This window comes from Myodes glareolus, chromosome 9 (genome assembly GCF_982192425.1).
Source record: "Myodes glareolus chromosome 9, mMyoGla1.1, whole genome shotgun sequence".
Classification (NCBI taxonomy): Eukaryota; Metazoa; Chordata; class Mammalia; order Rodentia; family Cricetidae; genus Myodes; species Myodes glareolus.
Window position 1 is genome coordinate 16,891,884 of NC_142034.1, and position 26,630 is coordinate 16,918,513.

General features: G+C 36.0%; 1 protein-coding gene across 1 annotated transcript in view; it reads right to left on the reverse strand.

Moving 5' to 3' along the window:
• The window catches only part of Tanc2 (tetratricopeptide repeat, ankyrin repeat and coiled-coil containing 2), a 322,705-nt gene that overhangs the window by 165,258 nt on the left and 130,817 nt on the right, over positions 1-26,630 (reverse strand).

The following is a 26,630-nucleotide window of genomic DNA, read 5'->3' on the forward strand; positions in this document are numbered from 1 at the left end:
CATAAACTTGAAGTTGTACTTACTGAAAATTCATATTCAAATTCTTTGTGACAGGGTCTTATTATATAGCCCACACTTAGCCCTGAAATCAGGATCCCAATAGCTTGGATTACAGGTGTGTATCACTTTACTCAACTGGGCATATAAATGTTATTTAGTAACTTTTGTGTATGTGTGGGTGTGTGGAGGATTAAATGCATTATTGATTTACGTTCAAATGCTCAGTGAAGCATCTTTTAAAAAATCAGTTTAGTATCTTAAAAGTAATAATTATATGAACTACTTTGATATTTTTCAAATTGAATTAAATTACATTCCAATAAGATAAAGTTGTTTAGCACAGCACTAGTAAGGATCAATTGGATGTAGAATTTACACGAATACATTACTAGCCACATAGCTACAGGTTTCTTAAGATGCGTGAATGTGTAGACTCACATCACTTTTCTTCAACAGTTTCTTCATGTACTTCAAAACCCTTATCTATTACTGATCCCCCAAGGGATCCAAAGTTAATCCTAAAAGATGCTATAAAAAAGTTGCTGTAAAAAGTCCTGGTCATCAGGCTGGAGAAATGACTTAGCAGTTAAGAGCATTGACTGCTCTTCCAGAGGACCCGGGTTCAGTTCCCAGCACCCACATGGCAGCTCACAACTGTCTGAAAACCCAGTTCCAGGGGATCTGATACCTTCACAGCAATGTACATAAAATAAAAAAAAATTAAAAATTAAAAAAAAGTCCTGGTCATTAAAATGACTAAAATTCTCCTTTATTATTTTTGAAGGCCCCAAACTATCAATTATGAAGGAATGAAAGATGCTTTTTAAATGTCAAAACTTACAGACAACAAAATCACAATTTAAATCTTAGTGTATGTATATAAACTAGAATTATATGCTAAAAACACAACATATAGCCTGTCATTGTCTCCATGGGAATATAAGTCAGACGCTAACAGTGTTAATAGTATGGTTCTTAACCAAAAGTAAGTTTTGGAAAAGCAAAATTCTCTCCTATGCTATGAGTGCAATATTTAAGCCTGCTTTTTTTAAAATCATTGTCAGAAATGAAGATCTTGCAAGTTATATACATGTGATTAGTAAGAAACACCCAAATCTCATTATATCCCCACCAACTGATTAAAAAATAACATTTGATTTAATATTTCTTTATAAAGAAAAATTAGTATGTGCATATGTACATATGTGGGTGGGTGTGCCTGTGTAAGTGGCACAGGCCAGAAAAGGGCACTGGATCTGTTTCTTTAGGGTTAGAGGCATTTGTGGGACGATACTTATTACATTAATGCCTGGTTCTCATGGTTACAGAAGAAACTCCTATCTATTGAGCCATCTCTTCAGTCGATAATTTTATTCTTCAAGCTCTTCAGTCCTTCTTTAAGATTTTATTAATTCACAGTCCTAGCCTTAGAATAATTATTATACCTGCTGAGTTCTGACAAAGACAGTACTAGTCCCTCATTACAGGACTTATATATATATATAAAGTCTGGGAATATGTTTTTGAGTAATGGACAGGAGCCAGCACTTTGGGTAAAGAGGTAAGAAAAGAATTGAGAACAACAGGAGAACTTGAGGGAGGAATGAAGCATGTTTGAGAATTATGAGATGGAGTCAAGGGGAAAGACCCTGGTCCTAGAGAATACAGAAAACGCAAAGAGCTGAAGACTACAAAAGTGATGTGGTCAATGGTATAAGCCAGAATTTGCATTGGTTGTGGAAGAGAAAAAAAAATGAAACCTATTTCTAAAATACATACTTTTACAGCAAGCAGAGTTATCAGATCTGTGGAGCTCAATGTCATTCTGACTTGTTTTCCCTTCTCAGGGAATTGAAATTGAGGCTATCTTTAAAGTTCACAATGGATATATCATTTGTTTTTCTTTGTACTTTATTCAGTAGATATTTAATTAATTCTACTATCTACCTTCATCATTACTTCAATTCATTTGTCTAATAAGGGGGTTAAATTATTGATTTGATTGCATCAAGGTCTCATTCTGTAGCTCTGGCTGGCCTAGAACTCACCATTTGGATTAAGCTGACCTTAAACTTGCAGTGATCCTTCTGCCTCTGTCATCAGAGCTCTGGGATGGCAGGTGTGTGATACAGGTGAGTGGCTAAAGTATTATATAAGATAATGGTGATCAGATCCAAGTAATTAATATCTACTGTTATCTGTAAGCCAGCAAAACAAATATGCATAATCACAAAAAAGACAGGATAGGATGCTCAACAGTCATAACACCGCCATATAAAGGACAAAAAACCGACAAGTCAAAGATAGTGCATGATATTGTCCTTGAAAGTCTGCAATTACATAGATGTCTTTGCAAAAAAGAAAAAAACGCAACGTAACATCATTATAATTCATAAGAGGGCTGTACATCAAAAATGTTTACTTGATCAAAAACAAAACAAGTGAAAACTGATTTGATTGAATAGGATTGGATAGGTAAAAATAAAAAGTCAAAACAGGTATTTTGTTGTGATGTAAGAGATAACAGGAAACAGTTATCTAAGAAGTAATTTGAGGCAACACTGGGAACTTGATCTTATGTTAGTAAGAAATCTAAGTCTAAGGATGTAGATTGAAGAAAATACTTATGGATTTAAGGAATATAATCATTTGAAAGGTATAGGTCATACTTCTAGCAAAAAATATTTAGCATGGTGCTAAATATGATAACACCTCACCTACAATTTATTGAGACATGGGATTGTGACAGCTACGGTTATGGAAAATAAACAAGATATCAAGAGACAGCATGCAGAGGCAGAATAACACAGTAGTAGAATAATGAAAAGATGGACGGTGAAGGATTCGAAACCAGAAGCTTAAACCAGATTTCCACCCTCTGCTTTTCCTAGCACTAAAATCTTTGTATACACAATGCCCTTCAGTCATTCTGAGTTCACAACAGTACCTACCACCTGGATGAGTTGCCAAGATTACATTAACTGAATGAGTATAAAGTAAGAATAACACACTTCTAAAGCATTTTCAGAAAATTAAGGAAGAAGTTGGGACAGGAACAATTGACCTATAAAAACAGGCTATTTCTAGTATATGTGGCTAAAATGACAGTGCAGAGGAAATGAATATTGATACCACACTACGCAACTTAAAAGTCTTGCCAAACAAATGTTCAAGTAAAAATGGTTTTCCATTCCTTTGTCACATTTTTGTTGTACTGTGGATCAAACCCAGAGCACTTTCACCACTGAACTACAGCCCTAGACCTTAAAGTTTAAAAACTAATATTTTCCACCATTAAATCTATTAATAGCTTTCTTACAGAATTTATACAAATTTCTAAATCATACTCTGAGATTATTTGGTACTCCAAAGCAGAATGGAATGTAAGAAAACAATTATTTTTTTTAAAAAATTTCAACTCGAAGATAGAAGCAGAAAGAGCAAGAGTTTCAGGCCATCCTTGCTACATAATAAAAGTGAGGGCTAGCCTGGGCTTTGTAAGACTTTGCATCAAATATGAAAAGAAAAGGATATTTCAGTAGTAGAAAAATACTTCAGCTACAAATTTTGTTTTAGGAAGAATAGTAGAAGTGTGTAGATCAGTGGTAGAATATTTCCCTAATAAGAAAGAAGCCATGGGTTTGAGCCCTAACATTACAAGTCAAACAAGCAAACCAAAGGCCAGCAGGAAGGAATTAATTCTGTATGGAACTTACACATAGCTTCTTTCTTAGTGATATGAAACTTCTTTTAGAGCCTGATTCTAATTGCAGATATATAGCTCTAAAAATGACTTCTGCTTTCAAAAAGCGAGGCAACAAATATATGACAACTAAGACTTAGATAAGTACTTTATATATTATCTACATTTACCTAAATCCACTTGACCTTCATAAATTTCTTTCATTAAGAACACTGGTGAGGGAGAATTGTCTGTATTCTGTCAATCATGTTTTAAAAAATGCTGATTGGCCAGGCAGGAGGTGTAGGTGGGAAAACCAGACAGGAAGTGGAAATGATGCAAGGAGAGCAGGAGAATTCTGGGGAGGAGGAAGTTGATTCCTTGCACTCCTGCCCAGACCACTGAAGCAGCAGGTTGTGAGCTGCTCCACTGAAAAAGGTACTGAGCCACATGGCTAACATAGATCAGAAAAATGGGTTAATCAAGATGCGAGAGTTAGCCAGTAAGAAGCCTGACCTAACGGGCCAATCAGCTTTATAACTTATAGAGATCTCTTGTGCGATTTTACTTTGGGACTAAACAGCTGGGGGGCCGGGCAGGACAGAAATCCGAACAAGCAGGTCCCCTCATGTTACAGAACACATTTAACCCTATTTTGAAAATGGGACATCAGAATCACAAGACTTCTTATGAAGGGCCAGAGTAATTAAATGATAGAAAACAATGTACATGTATTTTTATTTCAAATATTATTTCATTGATAATACTGCTCCCCAATATTATGGGACTACTTTGACGTGAGATAATTTTTAATTAATCAAAAAAAATAAAGAGATTATTATGGAAGTACACAGCATGGCAGACATCACTGATACCTAGCAGAGTCCTGTCTCCATTCAGTTCTAAGCACAGGTGCAGTTATGACTTTCAGTTCTTATGCAATTTAAGAACTATGTGACTACTCTGGCCAATAAACAACAAAGACCCAACCTCTGCATAAGTTTATAGTCTGCCTCTTCCTTGCTAACAAAAATCACACAGCAAATCTCAAGTCAAGCTAGAAGACTACTGCTTATCACCAGATTCAGCTGTCCTAGAGATCTGTTCAAGCTTGCTGGGTAAATCAGAAATAGACATTTGTTGCATGAAATCACAAAGCCTATTTTTTTTTTGGCTTGTTTATCAAGACAGGATTTCTCAGTAGCTTTGGAGCCCGTCCTGGCACATGTTCTGTAGACTAGGCTGGCCTCAAACTCAGAGATCCGCTTGCTTCTGCTTCCCAAGTGTCGGGATTAAAGGCATATACACCACCATCTGGCATCACAAAGATTTTGAAGGCTGTTATGGTATCAGGCTTATTATAATATGACTAATTATCACACAATTCTTGTTTTGATTACCTGTCAATCCTTTTATGCCAAGGAGAACATTTTAAAGTAGCACTAATACCAACTAATCCTCATTTCTAACGAAGAGGAACAATTTAGCTTTTAAAGCTGCTTGAAAGTTTATAAATCTGTCAAGTTATCTTCTAGTTATGATATACAATGTTTTTTCAGTTTGATTACAGAGTATTATTTTCTTATAATAAATTTTTGTTTTATTTTGCTTTACACACACACATATATATATATGTATGTCTATGTAAATGCATGCTGTGTGTGTATGTGCACATGTGCATGGACTCTTGGAGGCCAGCTGGAGTTGCACACAATTAAGAGCTGCCCAACATGGGTACTAAAATGGAACTCAGCTCCTCTGAAGAGTAGCAAATTATTTTATACAGTGAGTCATCTCTCTAGTAACTCATATTTTTAAAAATAAAATAACCTATATAAGGGCTGGAGAGATGGCTCCGTGATTAAGATCTTACTGATCTTTCTGAGGACCTGAGTTGGGTTTTCCTCACCATATGATAGCTCATAATCATCTATAACTCTAGTTCTAGAGGTTAGGAACTTTCTTCTGGCCTCTGTGGGCACCAGGTATGCATGCAGTGTACAGATATACATTCAGACAAATACTTATTTACATAAAATAAGAACAAATCCAACATTAAAAAATTACCTATGAACACAAAATTCCAGAAAATGCTATAAACAAGTCTGGTTGTAAGCAAGTATAGCAAAGTCTTGTGAAGATGCTAGGCCAAATGAACAAAAATGACAAATAGTTTATCATACCAAACTGTACCTCAACAGGGAAACTCAATTTAATTCTCCACTTTATACTCATTCTCTGTTGGGTTACTGTGGTGGTTTGAATGAAAATGACCCCCATAGGCACATAGGATGTGGAATTATTTTAAAGGATTAGGACATGTAGCTTTGTTGGAATAGGTGTGACCTAGGAGGAAATGTGTCACTAAGGGTGAGATTTGGTGTTTTAGAAGATCATTCAAGGCCCAGTGGCTCACTCTCTCTTCTGGTCGCCTGTTGATTCAAGTGTAGAACTCTTGGCTACTTCTTCAGTACCATGTTTGCCTGCATGGTGCGGATGCTTCCTACCATTATGATAATGGACTAAACCTTGATCTGTAAGCTAGCTCCAGAGAAATGCTTTTCTTTATAAAAGTTGCTTTGGTCATGGTGCCTCTTCACTGTAATAGAACTTTGACTAAGACAGTTATAAACAAAACATTTATCAGCAACTAAATTTAAACCAGTACCCCATGCCCCCCCAAAGTGACTAGAAATCTGGGTATGCAGCCCTTGGTAGTGACTTTCTAGCATGCACAAAGCCCTGGTTTGATTCAGGATGCCAGAAACAGTGACAACAAAACAAAACAAAACAAAAGAACCTGGTACCTAATATGAAGGATATGATTGATGAAATATTCTTAGTAAGAACAACATATTAAAGTCATGATTGGGATATTGATTAGGTTAAGAAAATTAGAAAATATCAGGTATATAAGGAAGACATACTTAGCAATTTAAAGAACTTTCCACATGAACAGATTTACATTTGAACAAGGTATTCATTGGGTTAATCAGAGCAGTCCATTCTGTTAATTTTCCTTGCCATCTTTCAGGAGGCCCAATCCAATTCCATATACCTTTAAATCTTTTCCACTGATGTCACAATAAGTAGTTAAAAGTGAGGATGGAGAAAGCAGAGATTGAATGTGTTTTTACATATTTCAACACAGAAACACTAAAGTTACTTTGTTAAATGGAGAGTAAATCATTAAGTCATTCTTGAAAGCATTAGATTGATTAGTGGGCTCTCAAATTCAGTTTCTAAACTGTGTTAGGACTAGAAATATCTGAAAATGTGTGAAAAAAAGCTTCATTATGGTAACTCACAAAACCTCACACAGAAAGAAAATCTGAAAAAAAAAATGTGCTTCCTATAACACCTAGAGAGAAAAAAGACAAGACAGATAAGAAAGCAATTATTTCACCTCAGAGAATGGAAGGAAGAATAGAGTGCTGAAGATCTAGGGGTGGGAAGAGAAGTACATGAGTTGAAGTAGTTCTTTCAAAATCCAGGAGGAACAAGAGCTAACACCAGATTCACAGGGAAGTAGCAAATTTTCCATCTCAATGACATGCTATATATTCATATTATCTAAATATAATTATACTAAATTCAAAGACTGATGTCTGTAGCTCACTTTTATCCTTTGTATTTATAAAAGTGTATTTCTATTCCAAAGTCTTGTTAACAAACACAGTTAGAGTACAATCATGTCTCTCCTTGTCTTGGCTTAGGTAGGTAAGAACTGAAATAACATGACCATCTCATCACCATGGTGACTTAATACAGTAAAACAGACTTTTACTTGATACAGTGCAGTCTGGCCTGGTCCTTGTAATTCTCTCCTCTCATCCTTCTGAGTGCTAGGATTACAGTGTGCCCCCACGCCCAGCATTAATGCTACTTCTCTGTGCAGTGTACTCTCCACTATCATTTTAGAGCTCTGTAACACTCGCCTCTCATCTTTGTTTCCTCAGCTCAGCAGGACTGTCATCCTTAGATTTCTCCATAGAACAGAATTCCGGCAAAAAAAATAAATAAATAAATAAAAATAAAAAATCAAGGTTTACCTAGTTCTTAACCTCTGACCTATCCTTTTACTCAGTGATTATGTAACCATGTTGTCAACAGCTCGGTGGCCAAAAACAGTTGTTTCCTGTGGGAAGGCAAGTCTAACATTAGTTAAGTCATCACACTGAAAGAGCCTCTTGCAATGTTTCAAGTTGCATTTTTGTTTATTATTCAAGAATGTCTGATGAGAAACAGGTTCATCTGTTTTATATACTTCTGTGACCTCAGCGGTGCCTATAGTTATGCCAAGCACAGAACAGATATATTATTTGTTGAATAAATTAATTTTAATAAATTTATTTATATATTTTGGAAGTTATAAGAAATCTGTTCATGTCCTCCACCTGTAGTAACTAAAGCTGAAGAAGACCGGTGACTCTAACCTATACTCAAGGCTACTCAAGAGTACATTCCCACATGTCATATTTTTGTGTCATTATTTGTTATGCCACAAAAAGGAAAATACTAGACACAAAGACTTACAGACAGAACATATAAACAATAAATATGGAAACAACATGGTGCTAAAAAAACTGCAAAACCTTAAGATATTCCAACAGACATTAATTACTGAAGTTAATGGAACCTTGAATAAGTTCTCATTTCAAGGAGAAATCAGATGCAAATTTTTATCTCTGTATGACATTACAAAGCAAAAGACAAACTGTTGCAGAGGACAATACAAAATGCAAGAAACAAAAACAGTGTAACTGAAAATTATCAGAGATCCTACTGTTAAGTCGAGAGTGCCCTGGCATCCATCCCAGCCCTCTAGCCTGGAAGTTGCATTGGTCTCTGGTTAAAGTTTTATAGCATGTCGCCTTCCTACTATTTTACAAAAAATATTAATGCCAACATCTAAAACAATTGAAGCCTTCCCCAAACACAGGCCTATGTGCGTACATATATATGGGTAAATGGGTACTCATTTGTGTGCAAATATATGCATAAGTGTGTGCAAACCAGAAGTTGATGTTGAGTGTCCTCATGAATAGCTTCCCACCTCACTGTTTGAGACAGATCTTTCAGTGAAACTGGAATTTATCCATTTGGTTAGGCTGGCTGGCCATCCAGACCCAGGGATCCTACTGTCTCCAATTTTCCAGCACTGGGACTATAGGCAAACACTACTGATCCTAGTTTTACGCGGTATTGAAGATTGAAATTAAGTTCTTACTTTATCAGTTGAGCCATCCCTTTAGCCCTGAAGCACATGACTTTTGAAAGGCATACGCAGATCCTAAAAATAGCAAGTAAATTCACTTGGTGGTGGATACCTGTAATCTCATCATCAGCCATGGTTACATAGCAAGACTCAGTCTCAAAAATATATAAAAGTGAGGCTTGTGTTACATGACGTACCATTGGTCTTCAACAAATGATTAAACTTTTTCAACTTTTTAAGATACTTCATCTTAAAAATGTGAGCCATGCTGGGCAGTAGTGGCACATGCCTTTAATCCCAGCACTGGGGAGGCAGAGGTGAGCAAATTTCTGTGAGTTCAAGGCCAGCATGGTCTACAAGAGTTAGTTCAGGACAAAGCAACACAGAGAAACCTTATCTTGAAAAATCAAAAAGGAATTAAGTTTAAAGCGTAGATCCCATTTAAAAAAAGATATACGGATATTTATTATTCAGACCACTAAACAGACCTCAAAGCTATATGTCACCCAAAGTCACAGGCTGAGCTATCCCTGACACAGAAATTGAAGTGTAGATGTGGGATTCATTAATAGAAACCACTTACTTCTCAAGGTCATCATAAATATTTAAGTGGATTAATCTTTGTAAAACAGCATAATGCCTTACATTATGATGGGCTCAATGTTTGACATTTTATAGTGTATAATGATGATGACAGTAGTTGTGGTGGTGTGTTGACAAGCAATGAAGGAACATGGAAAGATATACAGTTACTTTTAGGATGCTGGGCCGAGTGCTGGACCTTAGTGAAGATGACTTACAACATCTAACTGCAAAAAGTAATTTGCTTATAGTTCTTGATTCATTTCTTTCTGCTTCTCTCTTTGCCCCCAAATAAGAAACTGGTATTTAATGAATAAAGATTACTTTTAGCAGAATATACATGGTACCAAGTATACTTGTATGCAATGTCTTCTATGGTACACAATGTTGGAGGCAATTTGTCTATAATACAAGAAAGCTAAAAACAAAATCATTAAACATTTTACCTGTGACTTAAGAGTATGCTAAGTTACATATTAGAACCTAAGGTCCTGAGGTTATGTATCTGAAGTATAAACTCTACCTGCTCTATTACTGCATATGACGAATAAAAATTCAGTAGTGTATATGCTCTACAGGGCTATCAGATAATCTCAGGACAGAACTCAGAATCATACAGAGTGCAGTGACACTGCTGTCTGCCCCTTTGCACTGGCAATTAATAGTGCCTAACGACTGCTACGTGGGTAAAATTACACAAAATTGCCTAAAGGAATTTGCAGGGGAAAAAAAAGTTTTTCCTGCACTTGAGAGACAGAAAAAGACTTGAACAACAATGTACGTCATAGACATTTACTGCTATTTACTAGCTGCTCTGAACTGTTTTTTTTCCCCCAAAATTTAAGCAAGTGTTCTGAAGATTTTAATTATTCAGTGTAGAGGTAGAAACTGCTACAATTTGTCTAAGCATGAGATTTGTGCCAGTACTAGAATAAAATTGGTTAAGAGTAAGTTAATAGAGGGACCAGGAAGAGGACTTAGTGGGTAAAGTATTTGCTGGGGAAGCATTAGGTTCTGAGTTTGGACCCTTATCACTAAAAGTAAAAAAATCTGAGCATGGTAGTATGTACCTAGAGGCAGAGATAGGTGGTGGGTTCTATAGGCTCTCTATGCCCAGATAGTCTACCCATAATGGTGAGTTCCAAGTTCCGTTAGTGACCCTGTCTAAAAATAAGGTGGAGAAATGATTGAGGAAGATAGTTCCAGTATCAATGTCCGGTCTCTACACAAGTTTGCACAAAAAGTGTACCTGTACATACATTTGCATAATACAGTAAACACATGCACACAGATGGGTTAAAAGAATAACTGATTGCAACTATGTATTTCAATGCAGTAGGACATTGAATAATCACAATATTAGGTAACGATGAGTGGGTGATAATCCAATTACCCTGATTTGATCGTTACATACTGTATATAAGTAGGAAAAGATTACAGAGTATTCTACAAATACAACTATTATGTGTCAATTAAAACTTTTCAAAATTAATAGATTAAAAGTAAATGTTATCTTGTCCCAGGGCGGAAATGACTACGGAAACATTTTTAAGGATTAAGTGTGAATGCCAGTAACTTTCTGGCTTGTTTTGGAATGTGCAGTTGTCACCAGTCACAATAGGAAATTCACACCAAAGAACACTGAGTAATTCTAACCCTGGGTCAAGAATCACATTTCTCTGACCTTAGGATATTAGTCAGAAATTACCAGTCCTATAAGAAGGCAAGTTGTTTTTTAGTGTCTGAAGCCCTGGTATCATCTTGGCAGGGAACAGGAAAAAGGATAAGTAGATGATTGGTAGACAAGAAAAACAGTGTCTGAAGCTGAATTGCTTTCTCTGCTAGAAAGTAAACCATGGGAGGAAGAGAGCCAGAGAACACGATGAGCAGTATGCCAGGGAGGACGGCACAGGAGTAGGAACAAAGATTGCATAAAACCATGAAACACTGGGTAATGTGATAAGACAGGTGACATATAAAGTGTAGACACCAACTTGGCTTAGATGTATTTGGTAGGATTTTCACAAATTTCCTTTATTTTGAACTGAATAAATGCACTGCTCTGTTCACTGTTAAAATTTTAAGATGTGTGTGTGTGTGTGTGTGTGTGTGTGTGTGTGTGTGTGTGTTGGGGGATCCAGGAGGAGAGCAGAGACAGAAGTCACGTTGCATAACAAAGTAAAGAATGAAAGCTAAGGCTGGTGGTGGTGGCACGCACCTTTAATCCCAGCACTTGGGAGGCAGAAGCAGGCTGATCAAGTTCAAGGCCAGCCTGGTCTACAAGATCTAGTTTCAGAACAACTAGGACTATTACTCAGAGAAACTCTTGTCTTGAAAAACAAAACAAAACAAACAAAAAAAAAAAACAAAAAAGGAGGAGGAGGAGGAAGAGGCGGGGGGAAGCTAAAAAAGCAATCTCAAATTTCTAGTTTTAGACACTGTCTAAAGTTAGTAAGTCCTGTCCTTTCATTAACTAATGTATCTCACTGGATGCATGGAAAAAAATAAAACCGAACAAACAACAAAAAGCAAATTTGAAACCAGGCATAAAAATCACTTAAATTTCCTTTATCTAACTGTCGTCATATACTAATGGTATAAATATATGTAATACTTAGGGTTCATTATATGTGACACAGTGTTAAGAACTGGTACATGATTTGGTGAAATCTATCTTTAAGAGACAGGTATTCTTATGCACATTTTATAAAATACAATAGAAATCCTGGTGTGAATAACTTGTGAACAGACCTGGCCTCCTAGTCCTGGTAATAGTCTTTAGGTATCACAAAGGGAGCAGAAAGAATTAATTCTGGAAGCAGTTAGATAAAGGTCAGCAAAGAAAGCTAAAACTGGAAGCTTGGAGCCACAGTGTCTAAGACAGGGTTATCCTCAGTGCAAATTGGACTCAGATGTTACCAGGTGTGATGGTTAATTTTTACAGTCAGATTGGCCAGATTTGATATCACATAGGAGACATCTGTGTGTGTTTATTAAGGGCATTTCTAGAGATATTTAATTAATGAAGGAAGAGCCACCCTTAATATAGGCAGCACCATCCCATGGGTTGGGGGTCCCAGACAGAATAAAAAGAAAAAAGACTAAACTAAGTATGAGCATTCACTTCTCAGTGCTTCCTCACCATGACACAGTAGTACCCAGCTGTCTCATTCTGCTGCTGCTGTGAACAGTACCCTCAACCCGTAAGTACAAATCCTTCCTTCCTTAACATGCTTTTGTTAGGTATTCTGTCACAGCAGTGAGAAGAATAACCAATGCATCCATTATCAAAGTTTAGATTTAGAAAAGAGTAGCCAGGAGAAAATTCTCTGGTATTGGGAACATGGCTCAGTTTGCAAAGCATGTACACGGTGTACACAGGCCCTGAATTCAGCTCTTGGCAGCAACAAACAAATAAATAAAAAATAAGAAGTAATAAAAACTAGAGCCTGTGCCAGTAACTGGAAGGAGTAACAACCCAAACAGTGAAGAAATACTAAACAGGACTCGATTGCCACAACAGGGAGTTTACACTGCAGCACACTTCTGTCTCCGCTACTCTCTCAACAGAACACCATTGGAGAAGTATCAAAAACAAAACAGAAACATGAAACAAAACCACTGCAGGTAGATAAGCTATGACAAATAATGTTTTCCAAAATCTAAGATATAACCTAGGAAAATGATATAATTACACTTAAAATCAAAATTTTTAAAAAGCTAGATGTATAAGAGATAACTCATAGTTCAATGTCACATTGTACACACAGACAGAATATTGAAATCTAAGTAGACTAAGCATTACCATTATCTACAAAAATTGCTCACTAAAGCAAAACCTTTTCTTCAGAGTGAGAGATGTCAAGAATTCCACTTCATAACAGATAATACTTATCCAATGGGGAATACAAGAAAAATAACAACCAATTTTATTTTCCTTGTTGGCAAACTAAGTCTGTCTTTTTGGGCCACTTAATCAATCATGCAGTCGCAAGGTCAGTGTGCCTCCACCTCAGCGCAGATGAGCTGTATCTTAGACACCAGAGCAATTTTCAGTAACACATTTTGAGAGTAGATCAAACTTGACATAAAACAAACTAATTCTCTCTTTTCTAGAATACTGTGGTCAGTGACTCCTAAGAACTGGGATGAGGAGTGTGACTCATATGGCATAAACCAGCCTCAGTTTAAAAGAGTTTATCATCACAAATCTGATCAGTCAATAATACAATGGTGAGTCATGCAGCCTCGAGCTCACACTTTAATAAAACCTTAGTGAGGAAATGCTCTTCCCATTACAATTAGATTATCTGCTTTGGCCTGCTCAGATACAGGAACTGAAATAGAGACTATTACTGAAGCACCAAGCAATCTCAGTATGTTTTATTGATCTACTCAACAAGCGTTCATGAAAGATCTTGGGACTACAACATGCCAGGCATGGGATTACAGACTGAAGATAGAACAGAGGATAAATACTGTCTCTGTCTTATAAGGAAAAGAAACATAGATTACACATATTCCTTATAATTCAAACTGTTAAAAAATTTATTCACTTAATTCTTATATTGAAGAGGCAACAAGTATTACTTATCTCTTGAAGACAAAAAGCAGAAAGGAGGCACAGAGGTGTTAAGGACTGCCCCAAACAGCAATGATTTGTGTTAGTCAAGGCGCAAATCCAGGCAGACTCAATCCAGAGTACACACACAACATTTCACAGCCTTAGGTTATACTATAATGGCAAATAATTTAAAACTTAAGATTTCTAGTGGGCTGGAGAGATGAGTCAGCATTTAAAGAAGGTTTGTTTCCCAACACCTACATATCAGTTCACAATTGTCCATAACACTGACCCAAGGAGATGTGTGTATGTATGGTACACACACAGGCAAAATACTCATATATGTATGTATATATGTACACACTAAAAACAAGTAAAACAAAAAGACCACCTTACATTTCTAATAAATGCTAAAATTTGAAGCAGCCCTTTCTGTACTAAATGTGTATTTTACAATTTTATACTTTTCATTTTAGTAGAGGCAATACATATGTTTCTTGCCTTTTTATTTGTTTTGGCACAGGCTCCTTATAAATCAAACCAAAAATGATAATAAGTTTTAACTACTTTCTGCTTACTTTTAAAACATAAGAAGTAAAAGTGAAAATGGCTAGAGTAAATAAATACAGAAAGATCAGCTGGATTTTGCAATTGCTATGATTTGGTGATCATCTGTTATTACTGGTTAGCAAGTCTAGCACGCTGTCAGCATTTTATTTATCCCTACAAACGCTATGGGTATGAGTGAGGGAACTAAGGCATACAGATGTCATCCACGTGTCCAATGCCACACAGCAAGCAAGTAGCAGAATCTAAATTACCAGATCATACTGCCCAAGTTAAAGGAAAACAGTCATCTGCTTTAGGGATAGCCTCACCTGTCTATAAAAATGGGAAATTTGTAGAATGAGCATGCTCAATTGGGAAAGGTAAACATTTTATGCTTCAAAGTTTTGATAAACACTGTACACAACCATATAACATAAAAATCTCCAATCAGAACTCTGAAAAAGCAAGCTTGGCTGTGAGTTTCTTAGATGCTTCCTTATCCCACATCTACTCCTGCCAATTTTAAGTAATCCTTTTATCCTTTTGCTAAATGAACAAATGAATATGAATATCAGTAAAAGTAAAACACTCAGGAAAGTTAAAGCAGAATCATGCCAATAGATTCTTGGTCCTTTGTGAATCTATATTCTCTATGCAAATTTGAAACCAGTGCTCCAAGAATCTCTAAACTCTCCCAGACTTCAGCTTCTATGAAGATTGTACTATCCTGGTTCCCCAGCATCTTTCATACTGATCCTTAGCCATCTCATCTGCTTTTTACTCTTTGGTAGATGTTTCTTAAGGTTTACTTCTTGACTCCCTATGGGCTGGTACTGGTGATAAAGATCTAAGTTGGAATCCTTATCAGTCATGCCTAATTTGTACATTTTACACACACACACACACACACACACACACACACACACACAGAGAGAGAGAGAGAGAGAGAGAGAGAGAGAGAGAGAGAGAGAGCGCCAGTATTCATCCTACTGATTGCAACATGACCAGCTTCTTCATGTTCCTGTCACTAAGATGTACTACACTGTTACTCTGTAAGTCCAAATAAAACCCTTCCTTCTTAATTTGCTTTTGTCTCAGTACAAGACAAGTACCTAAAACATTGTCTGTGTGTACACCTTTAAAATTTAGATGTTGGAAACTTGCCCTAATCTCTCTCTATTCCTACTGAGGCCATCAATACTCAGCCTTAAACCTTGCCATCAAGAATGGATGTTTCACAGTATCAACTTGCTTGGTTTGTTTTGTTTTGTTTTCACCTTTTTCTCTTGTACTTTCCCTGCTGTCAGCTTGGTTTATCACTGTTTCAAAAGACTGTTTCAATTTGATGTCAGGAATCTTCAGCACCCTTTCATAAAAGGTTTACTCCAGATAAACTGATGTATTTACTCTCTGGTATATTCTTACTTCCAAGATTTCTCTGGTTACTTTATCATCTTCTTTTCTAATCCAAATAATCAATATAAACTTTTCTCTAACTTAAAAATGCTGGGTGTGGTGGTACAGACTTTAATGCCAGCACTCTGGAGGCAGAGGCAGATCCCTGCAAGTTCAACACCAGCCTGGTCTAAACAGTGAATTTCAGGACAGTAAGGGCTATAGAAAGAGATCCTGAGTTAAAATGCCAAGTGAAAAAAATTAAATCTGCAAGATTTTCAAGTAAAATTTATCTGGAGCATTTGTCAAATTATAATTTTTCCATCATCTCTGGAGTACCAAGACAACCGTTGCACTGTTCTACATTCCACATCTACATCTGCTCTTCTTACAAATGATCTAACCTTCATGAGCGGGCAAAGTGAGCTTCTCTAGGCACTTATTCCACACGATCTTGGAGGGTTACATAAGCAGAAAAGGGTTGGTTGTCTAATATGTTAGACATGAAAGGGTTAAACAGGTATGTACCTTAATGTAGAACTTTGTAGAGGTTTGGAAACTGCTTCTCTATGGTCATTCCTCTGCAGCTGCACAACAGATTCCTTTCTCATTCACTACAGCTAGACTCAACTCCAAACTACTACTCTTCTATCTTTCCTATGGGTGGATCATCCAGGCTGAACCACACTCACCTCCTACTGATTCTTAATCTCTTTCTCCACAAAGATGCACATGCTTCTTTCATCTCAGAATCTCCGCTTTTAAAATGGAGGTGATTCATGTAGCATGTTTAAAACTTAAAGGTAAACAGAAATATATTTGGGTGTGTAAAATGCAAAACTCCTTCAGAGTGGGTTTGTTTAAATATCTGGGGGAGACATATATTTTGATGATAAAGTAAAAATAAATGAAGAAAACTTTAGGAGAGAAAATTGTGAAACTTTCTAGGAATGCCGAGGTTTTTTGTTGTTGTTGTTGTTGTTGTTTTGTTTTTTGAAACAAAGCCTAAAGTAACTCAGGTCTTCTACCAGCAATGTTGTCTAGAGATGACCTTGAACTCCTGATCTACCCACCTAGACTTTCTGAAAGGTGAGATTGCAGCTGTGTGCTACCATCTGAAGTTTTTGTGTGCTGTTGGGGGTTGAATTCAAGGCCAGCTGCATTTTAAGCCAACATATCTATTTGCTTTTAAATTAGACATCATAGTCCATTTGGTAAACATTCAAATGTCTGTCCTAAAGGAACTCCTAGGGGAAAGCCCAAGCACCAGCAATTTGGGCCAACAGAGAATGAGAGTGAGGAGAGAAAGAGGAGGCATCTCTAAGAGAATAATCTTTGGTGCCAAGTATATTTGGTGGATCCCAGTTATTATCTTCCTTGGTTTTGTTTAACTTTACTTTTATTTTCTTGTTTTTTGAGACAGGATCTCCTCATGCAGCCTAGGATTAGTCTTGAACTCATGATCTTTCTACTTCTAATTCCTAAATGCTGGGATTGATTCTGGGTCATTACTCTGTTTTATTTTGGCACTGGGTCTCAGGTAGCCCAGAATGGCCCCAAACTCAAGTTCAAACTTGCTATCTAAGTGAAGCTGATCTACCTATCTTCACCCCTCAAGTACTAAGGTTTCAGGCATCTGTTTCCATGACCAGCAATCTATATTTAATGCCTATACTACTAATACTACAAAAAAGTATTATTGCATTGATATCATAGTTGAATAACAAAAGTTAGCCTGCCTCAACTTGTAAAGCTTACAGTATAAAAAATATATACCCATATATTTTATGCTGTTATAAATATATATGTATATTCATGTATACATAAAATATATGTATATGTATATATGTACTTACATATAAATATCTAAATATGACAGTATATATATATATATATACTAATAATGGGGGAGTAAAGAAGACACATTTATTACTGAAATGTTATGACATTCCCATGAGAAAAAATAAGCAGGGTAACTGGAACTCATTCTTGGGTTTTAAATATCAACTTAACTTTTAGCTTTAATATTTCTTTTTAGTTTTAGCATTTCTTAATGGAAGTTTATTATTGCTATTACCATATTCTTGGGTATTCAGAAGCGTTATTAGCACATTATTAAAATTTTAGTCAATGAAACTGAAGGGACAAACTTAAGCCTTTTTAATAATCTTTGCATGTTATGTATTCGGTATATTTATTATATTTTATCCGAATTGAAAGTAATACTATCAACTAAGACTTTATATGTCATGTGAATAATATCAAAAAGACTTTAAAAATATTCCAAAAGTAAATTGCAAGACAATGTCAAATCATTTTGAAACTTTTTCATAGAATACTGTCATGTAAATCTGTAGCTTGAATGATTTTCACATTAGGAAGTCTAAGGTATGACACAGACATGCAGCAACCCAACAGAATACGGACTAATTATTGTGAAAGGACACACTACAATATCTTCTAAAATATGGAAAATTATAGGTAAAATTTAAATTGGCCAATGTATGTAAAGAAACAAATAATTTATAAGCCATATTTGATAAAGCTAGAAACATGAAAATCAAATGGCATGCCAAGGAGTATTACTTGAAAATAAATAAAACAATAAAAAATCCTAACCTTATTAAAAATTTCAATTTGTCTGTTACTGTTAATAAAAATTTTGATTTCAGAGATAATTTAATATAAAATCCTTTATATATATTTATGAGATTTATGAGTACAGACTACAAAGGAATATCTATTTATAATGTACATAGTAGTTCAGTATATGTAAAATTTTAATTGTATTTTAAGTCTCAAAACAACACTTAAAATGCAAATATTCAATTTACTTAACATGTTAATCATACATAAGAGAAGCAAAATTGTTTCATTAATGACACATAACTGTGAGTATGAGTAACAGTTTTTTATTACATCTTAATATAGTAATTCTTCATATTTAAAGGTTTCTAAACAATGGACAGATTCATATGTAGATTTATAGCTGAAATTCTCAAACATGAGAAGATCATAAATCCAAAGTACAAAATATGTTTTCATCTAACTTTATAAATCAGAGATACCCACCCTCATGTCTAATGTACATTCTCTAAATCAAAAAGATACAAATAAAAAGAATAAGTCCAGATCAAAAGGCTCTTTTTCTTTTTTGAGTTGGCTGAAGATCAGTTCAAATATTCTAATTTTTAAAAATCCAGTTCCTAGTTTTAGGCCATTTCTAAGTTACCATGGTTAGCCAAATAGCTAAAAAGAGAAAATTAAAAAGCAGAAAATAAGCAGCCTATAAAATTCAAATGTACACAAAATTTATCTAAAGTTAGTAATTACCAATTGATCTGGAAGTGCAAGTTTTAAAAGGGCAGAAATATAATTTAGTTTAAATTTAACTGATAAAGCAGACTCAAATAAATATGACTGGCAAATAAAGCCATTTTTCAAAACAATTCATGTATCCTCAAAAGATGTAGAAAAATTCATTTATTTCTAAACATTCCAGATAATGTGATGTATTAAGAAAGACTGCCTGCCAAGTCTACATTTCTTTAATTTTTTAAAAGGGAATTTACTGATAAGGCTACTGCAATGGAAAGCAGAGATCCATTCTGGAATCACACTGTTGAAAAACAAATCTGACCTTCACATTTATATATAAACACAACAGTTCAAAACTCATTTCTTTGCAATAAATGTTCTTTTTAAAAACACAAGATATTTTTAAAGGTTCATGAAACAATACATAAAAGAACACAATTAAAAATTAAACAAATGCTTCTGATGAAAATTTCTTAATGGGTTTTCTGCTAACGAGGTGTTGGAGTCTATTAGGCTGCATTTCTTACCCTACAAATCTCAAAGTAGGCCTCATAGCTCAGAAACCATGGAACGTAAAAATATTCTGCTTCTCATACTCACAGTCTTTACTCTGCCTTCCACATCTGACAACACTCTGCTGTTTGCTTCCCATGTCCAGGATTATTCACTAGCCACGTTCCCGGTGCTGACACGTCAGTAATGATCCACACTTTCATCTTCTCCAGCCAGCTCTTCTCACTGCCCAGAACTTACTATGCCTCACAGGTGACACCACTTCTAGCAGATGCTCATTATGGTCCCAATGCACAAGAGATGCTCCCAAAGGGGCTTATAGCCCCTAACAACATCACCTGCTTCCTTCTGTATCCACACAAGCAAGCACTGTTGTATTTGTTTTGAACATCTAATGACTTCAAGAAATATTATATAGACGAGATCTTTTCATTAGATTGCTTGACATGAAGTTATTTTTTCAGAATACTGCAGCAAATACAGACTGTACGATCCCATTTGAGAGAAATATATTTTTATACAGGTTTTCTCTGTGGCGCAGTTTAGTTTACTCTTCTGCTAGAGAAAATTGCTGAAGAACTCTTTCTGAGGTTTCTAATGGCGTAGCGTTAACCACAGTGAATGATTCACGGATGTTCTTAACATTCAGGAGTAACACGGAAGACTAACAGTGCAGCCCAGGTCCAGAGCTGATGAATGGCGCAGTGCTGCTGTTGTCATAGCAACCGAGAGAAAGGGGGAAAAAGCAGCACCATAGAAGGAGCTGTGACATGGATTCTGGGAACAATTTATATTAAAAAGCTGTAAGCATCTTGTGCCTTAAAGCTACAAACTCTTCTGATCCTTTTTAGAAACCTAAATTCTTGAATTTCTGACTCTGAGTTGTGTAAATACATTCTGCAAAAAATGCAGTTACTATGTAAACAGCGACAAAAAAAATCTCACAACCTATAATAAGACAATTTAAAGGATAAAATATAGTATTTGGTAAGCTAACACATAAATCTGCAGTATCTTCATAATATATTTGGTCAGATTTTAAAATTAGACATTGATATATCACTACAATATAAAAATTACCTAGAATCTAAGATAACAAAAAAGTTGTTTTTAAATACCCAGGTATATTCAGATTAAATACCTTTCATTTAGAATGGTATGCATCAGATACACCAAAAACTGCAGTGTCATCAACAGACTGACTCATAAAATAGCAATAATATCAGCTTCAAAGAGAGATATGCCATTGGATTCATTTTACATACAGGAAGGTTCAAAGATACCAAAACTTCACTAAAGATACTTATTGCCTTCATTCACAATCAAAGAAATTACTGCATAATTTTCATGTGGTAAGGTTATTGTTCCACCCCATGCTTCTAAAGGATTGGAAAAAAACAACTTCTTCTGTATAGCTTTTGTTTTCCTCTCAAGGATCAAGAAGAGTTCCTTGCCCTCCAGTGGATAGTAGGACAGCTTCCAAAAGGACATATAGTAGAAGGACTTAAGAATGGTAACAATATAAGGATTGCTGAAATGGTACTCTCCTCTGCAGTATTCTAGATATGGCCCTGAACTGAGCTGTGAGGGAAAATCTTTTATTAAACTCCTGGGGCACAGACCATTGGTGCTATTCTATTGCATCTATTTAGAGTGCAGTTGCATATTAAATCATTCTTTTTCATAACAAACTGTTTCTTTTCCATTGCCACTTATATAATGAAATGTTAAGACACAATGTAAAGCAAAATAATTTGGAAATTAATGCACTATTTTCTCTTTCACAGGTAGAAATATGATAATAATTCTAGCATAAAATATGTATCTGTTGGTCAAAGCTTCCTGATGCACTAATCTCTAGAAATGATAGCAGCCACATTAAATGTGACTAGAAGGACTGCAGTGCAATATAAACTACATGCCTTCTCCTGACTGTAGCTATAACATGAATTTGGTTGTTTACTGATGTGGGAGGTCCTTCTGAATATATGTTGTTTTTATTGGTTAATGAACAAAGAATCTGCCTTGGCCTGTGATAGGGCAGAGTATATCTAGGCAGGGAAAACTAAATTGAATGCTGGGAGAAAGAAGGCGGAGACAGAAGTCATGTAGCCACTGTTGAGGACAGAGGCACTGGAACCTTGCCAGTAAACCATGAGCCTTGTGGTAAAGTATAAAATAATAGAAATGGGTTAATTCAAGATGTAAGAGTTAGCCAATAAAAAGCCAGAGCTAATAGGCCAAACAGTGATTTAATTAATACAGTTTTGTGTGATTATTTCAGGTCTGGGCAGTCGGGAAACAAACGAGCGGCCTCCTACTACAGCTTACCAGACATCAGCATGGGTAACTCAATAACTCCCATCACGAGACTGATCATCAGCAAAGTATGAGCAATAACATACTTTCTACCTTCTCCCTAAAGTTATTCTGACAATAGAATAAAATAAAACAATATAATTCCAAGACCTGAGTGCTATTTTACATAAAAATACCTAGTTAAGAAAAATAATTAAGATTAAAAAGTAGAAATGACCTTAAGTAGATTTTAATCAAAAATGATCTGAAAAGTTAAATATTTTCTAGGATAGACATTTTTTTGAGAAGGGAGGGAAGAGTGAGGGAAGAAGAGGAAGTAGGGAGAGTGAGTGAGTGAGTGAGGGAGAGAGGAAGGCAGGGAGGGAGAGAGACGGAGAGGGAGAGAGAGGCAGACAGACACACACTACATTGCCCAGGCAGATCAGCAACTCACAGATACTCTTGTCTTAGCATTTCAAGTACCGAGGATTGGAGATATACCATAGTACTTGGATTTCTAGGCTAATTTTCATGTCTGATAGAATATTTAGAATCATCATACTGTACACATTTAACACAGGGACTATTTCTCTTTATTCAGAGTAGGTGAGGAGGCCTTGGAATACAGTTAAAGGGTTATTTGAGGTTAAATATTTAAGCATAATTCTACAGCCTGTCATGACATATATACCTTAGAAAATGGTAACAGTGAGAAAGTAAGATTGGTTTCCAAAGAATGACAACACTAACAGACATACAAAATAAGGAACTTGCTTCAGATAATCTTCAACTACTTTTTACTTCATCTAACTAGTAAGGTCAAGTGAAAGTGAGCATTCATGTTTAACTTGAAACTTTTACAGATGGCATTACTTGGTTCTGTGTTCCCACTGTAGTCTTCTATCTAGTAAGTCTTTAAAATGACACATTATTGTCCTGGCTGATGCTGTGTCAACTTGATACAAACTGGAGTCATCGGAGAGGAAGGAGCCTCAGTTGAGGAACTACCTCCAATGAGATCCAGCTGTGAGGCATTCTTCTCAATTAGTGATCAATGAGGGAGGGCCCAACCCAGGGTGGTACATGCCCTGGACATATGGTCCTGGGCTCTCTATAAAAAAGCAGAGAAGCAAGCAAGGAAGCAGTACCTCTCCATGTCCTCTGCATCAGCTCCTGCCTCCAAAAACCTGTCCTCACTTTTCTCAGTAATGAAGAGCAATGCTGAAGTGTAAGCTGGATAAACCCTTTCTTCTCCAACTTGCTTCATTGCAGTAACAGAAACCCTACCTAAGACAGTTAGCATGTCCCACTAGTTATTTCTGAAGAAAATTCTCTTCAGTCGTGACTTTAGAATATCAACAATTTAATACTTGGGTTTAAAGCACACATTTTTCTCATAAAATGTCATTCTACAAACCAAGTTGAGGTGATCCATGCATCATCTAGATTCAGAATAGTTCTGAAAAACTGTAAACTTGGAAATCATTTACCCACTGTATTTTGCCTTGCAGGAGCTGAAGGATGAGGATATGGTAGGAATATGTGAAAAGACAGCATAGGTTTTGTTTTGCTTAAAATGGTTCATTTAACAAAAAGGCAGAAAGGGATTTAAGGCGTATTCCCTTGACTACTTATTCCTAACTAACTCCCTTGTTCAAATCCTAACTCCCAGATTCAAATACAGAAAAGGAATCTAAATTTACATGAAATTCTTGATTCTTTTATGCCTGCTCTGTTTCTACTCCTACCCCCATTATAAGCTTTCTCATAGGGATGGTCATCAGAGAAAAGTGTCCCAGTGCCCCAAGGTAGTCCAATATTGAGATCAGATGAATATATGAACTCTACACTCTCACAGAGAAAATATCAGGTCTTACTTGAATTGTTACAATAATTCAACCTTTGGTCAAATTTTAAGTGGGCCTGCATCTTTCCTATAAATGGCTACAGCTCCATAACAAGGACTTCAGCTTGCAACAATGATAACAGATAAGAGAAACAAGCATGCTCAGAGGTAGGATGCATTCCTAGCATGTGTGAGGCTCTGGCTTCAATCACCAGCACCCTCTCACATAGAAGAAGATATACTGTTTAAAAGTCATAGAACATGATTGCCTACACATCAGAAAATTACTAAAGATCAATAAGAGAATAAGACACTTTCAACTATGAAGGACAAGCTGTCGGGACTAGACATATTGAAAAGCAACATTTTTGTTTCATGAATGCTATGAATAATATTTAAGTTATTTCTGAAGATTTATTATGCTGTTTTCACTTTTTATCTTGTTTTTATAACCTAAATACTAAATAAATCTTTCCCAATCATATGATAATACCTTTATGTTACAATTACAGCACTTAAAATAGATCACTAGCTCATTAAGGGCTCTTCTTGAATGGTTTTATTATTAAGTCCTAATACATTATCCAATCCCAAGTGGTCAGCCCAAACACATGTACATAAGAACACTTCCTGGGCTCAGTACACTGTATACATACATATCTATTAACAGTTGAAATTATAGAAGAGGCTATTATCCAATCCCTATAAAGGGAATGGGAGGTGAGAGACACAGGAGTTGGAAGAGTCTGCAAGATGGAAACTGTAAATGAGTACTCAAGAAATTCTTTTAAAAAATCAACTTAAAAATGAGTGTATACTGGTGTACACATATCAAATATACATATTCTCTTTGCTTACTTCATTAAACTAATCTGTACTTGAAAAATTATCCATAAAATACAGATGTGTATTTAAACAAATAATCACTATCAGAAACCAGAAACAGACTTTTATCAGAAACTACGAAAACACAAGCATTCAAGCAACTCCATTATAACTCAAAATACTGCTCACTAGACTGACAAAACAAAGTCATCAAGCAGGCTTTTGTAGAGAACTTGCTAATGGTAAATTTTGTGGTTTTCACAATTCATCCAACAACATGAAAGAATGGCTATATTTCGGAAAGGAAAAGGTAGCTGAATGAAAAGTCTTTTAGAACATTCTGCCCTCTGGTGTTTAAAATTCTTATCAGAGGGATATTTTTTCATGAGCTATGTTTATTGCTCTTAGTTGTTGAATTTGTCAATTTGGTTTAGTACTATAAAAATTGTACTATAAAGCTAGTATATATTTTTTGTTAAACCTTTCATAATCCCATACTATCATGTACTGCTCATTGAGGACCTGCTAAAAATTCCTTTTAAATTATGGGTATTTACTTGCCCTTTGTGAAATGGTGTGAATGAGAAGTATTCTTAATGGCTGACATCAGGTAGTTCTTACACCCACATTTGGCATTTTGAAACTCACATTCTACAGCAGGTGAACATCAAGCAGGAAAGGACAGAGCTACAGAAGCATAAAAACAGATTCGAGGAACGTCACATAAAACTGTAGAGGATTTTATGAGGAATGAGGGATTTCCATCTTCCTATATTTCTGGTATTTCCCAGGTTACAAAAACGGTATCTACCTCTTAGAACAGTCATGTTGCTGCTAAAAATGGATTCAAGGGAGTCCGTGACCATGTGATGGAGAACTTTTCTACCTGGTAGGATTTCTTTTATTGCATCTCCTTCGCCTCTACACATTTACATTTTGAAAAAGTTTAGCTCTCATATCGACTTATTAATTTAAACAAATCAGAATGTCAAGTAAAATGAATTGTCATAGTTAAGTTAAAAAACATCCCTCAAAACAAAGAGGTCTATATAATATGAAAAGAAAAGATTTTATTTATTTAATTAATATTCTTTGACTTATTTTACATAGCGACCACAGTTTCCCCTTCCTTTTCTCCTCCTGTCCCCCTCCGACCACCTCCCACCTACCCTCCTCCCTATCTACTCCTTTTCTGTCTCCATTCAGAAAGGGACAGACATTTCATGGGCTTGAACAAAGCATGGCACATCAACATGAGGCAGAACGAAGCTCCTCCCCCTGCATCAAGGCAGGGCGAGGTAATCCAGCATGGGGAGGTTCCCAAAGGCCAGCTAAACTCTAGGGACAGGTCCTGATCTCACCGCTAGGAACCTTACAAACAGACCAAGCTACACAACTGTCACATACATGCAGATGGCCTAGGTCGGTCCCATGCAGGCTCCCTAATGGTTGGTTCAAATAGGAGTCCATGAGTTCCAAGGAGCTAAGGTCAGCTGTCTCTGTGGGTTTCCCAGGTCATGACCTTGCTCCTCCAACCTCCTGGCTCATACACTCCCTCTTCCTTTCAGCAGGGCTCAAAGAACACAGCCCAATGCTTTCTTTTCTTTTCTTTCTTTCTTTCTTTTAAATTTTAAATACTGAGTTTTATCCAGTGTTATGAGAGAGAATTTTATAGATCCACAAGCAGAGAAATACAATGCTATTTCAATAAGTCACCCCCAGGGCTCTAGAGTTGGCTCAGCAGTTAAGAATACTAACTGCTCTTCAGAGGACCCAGATTCAATTCCCAGCTCCTACATGGCAACTTACAATTGTCTGTAACTCCAGTTACAGGGGAATA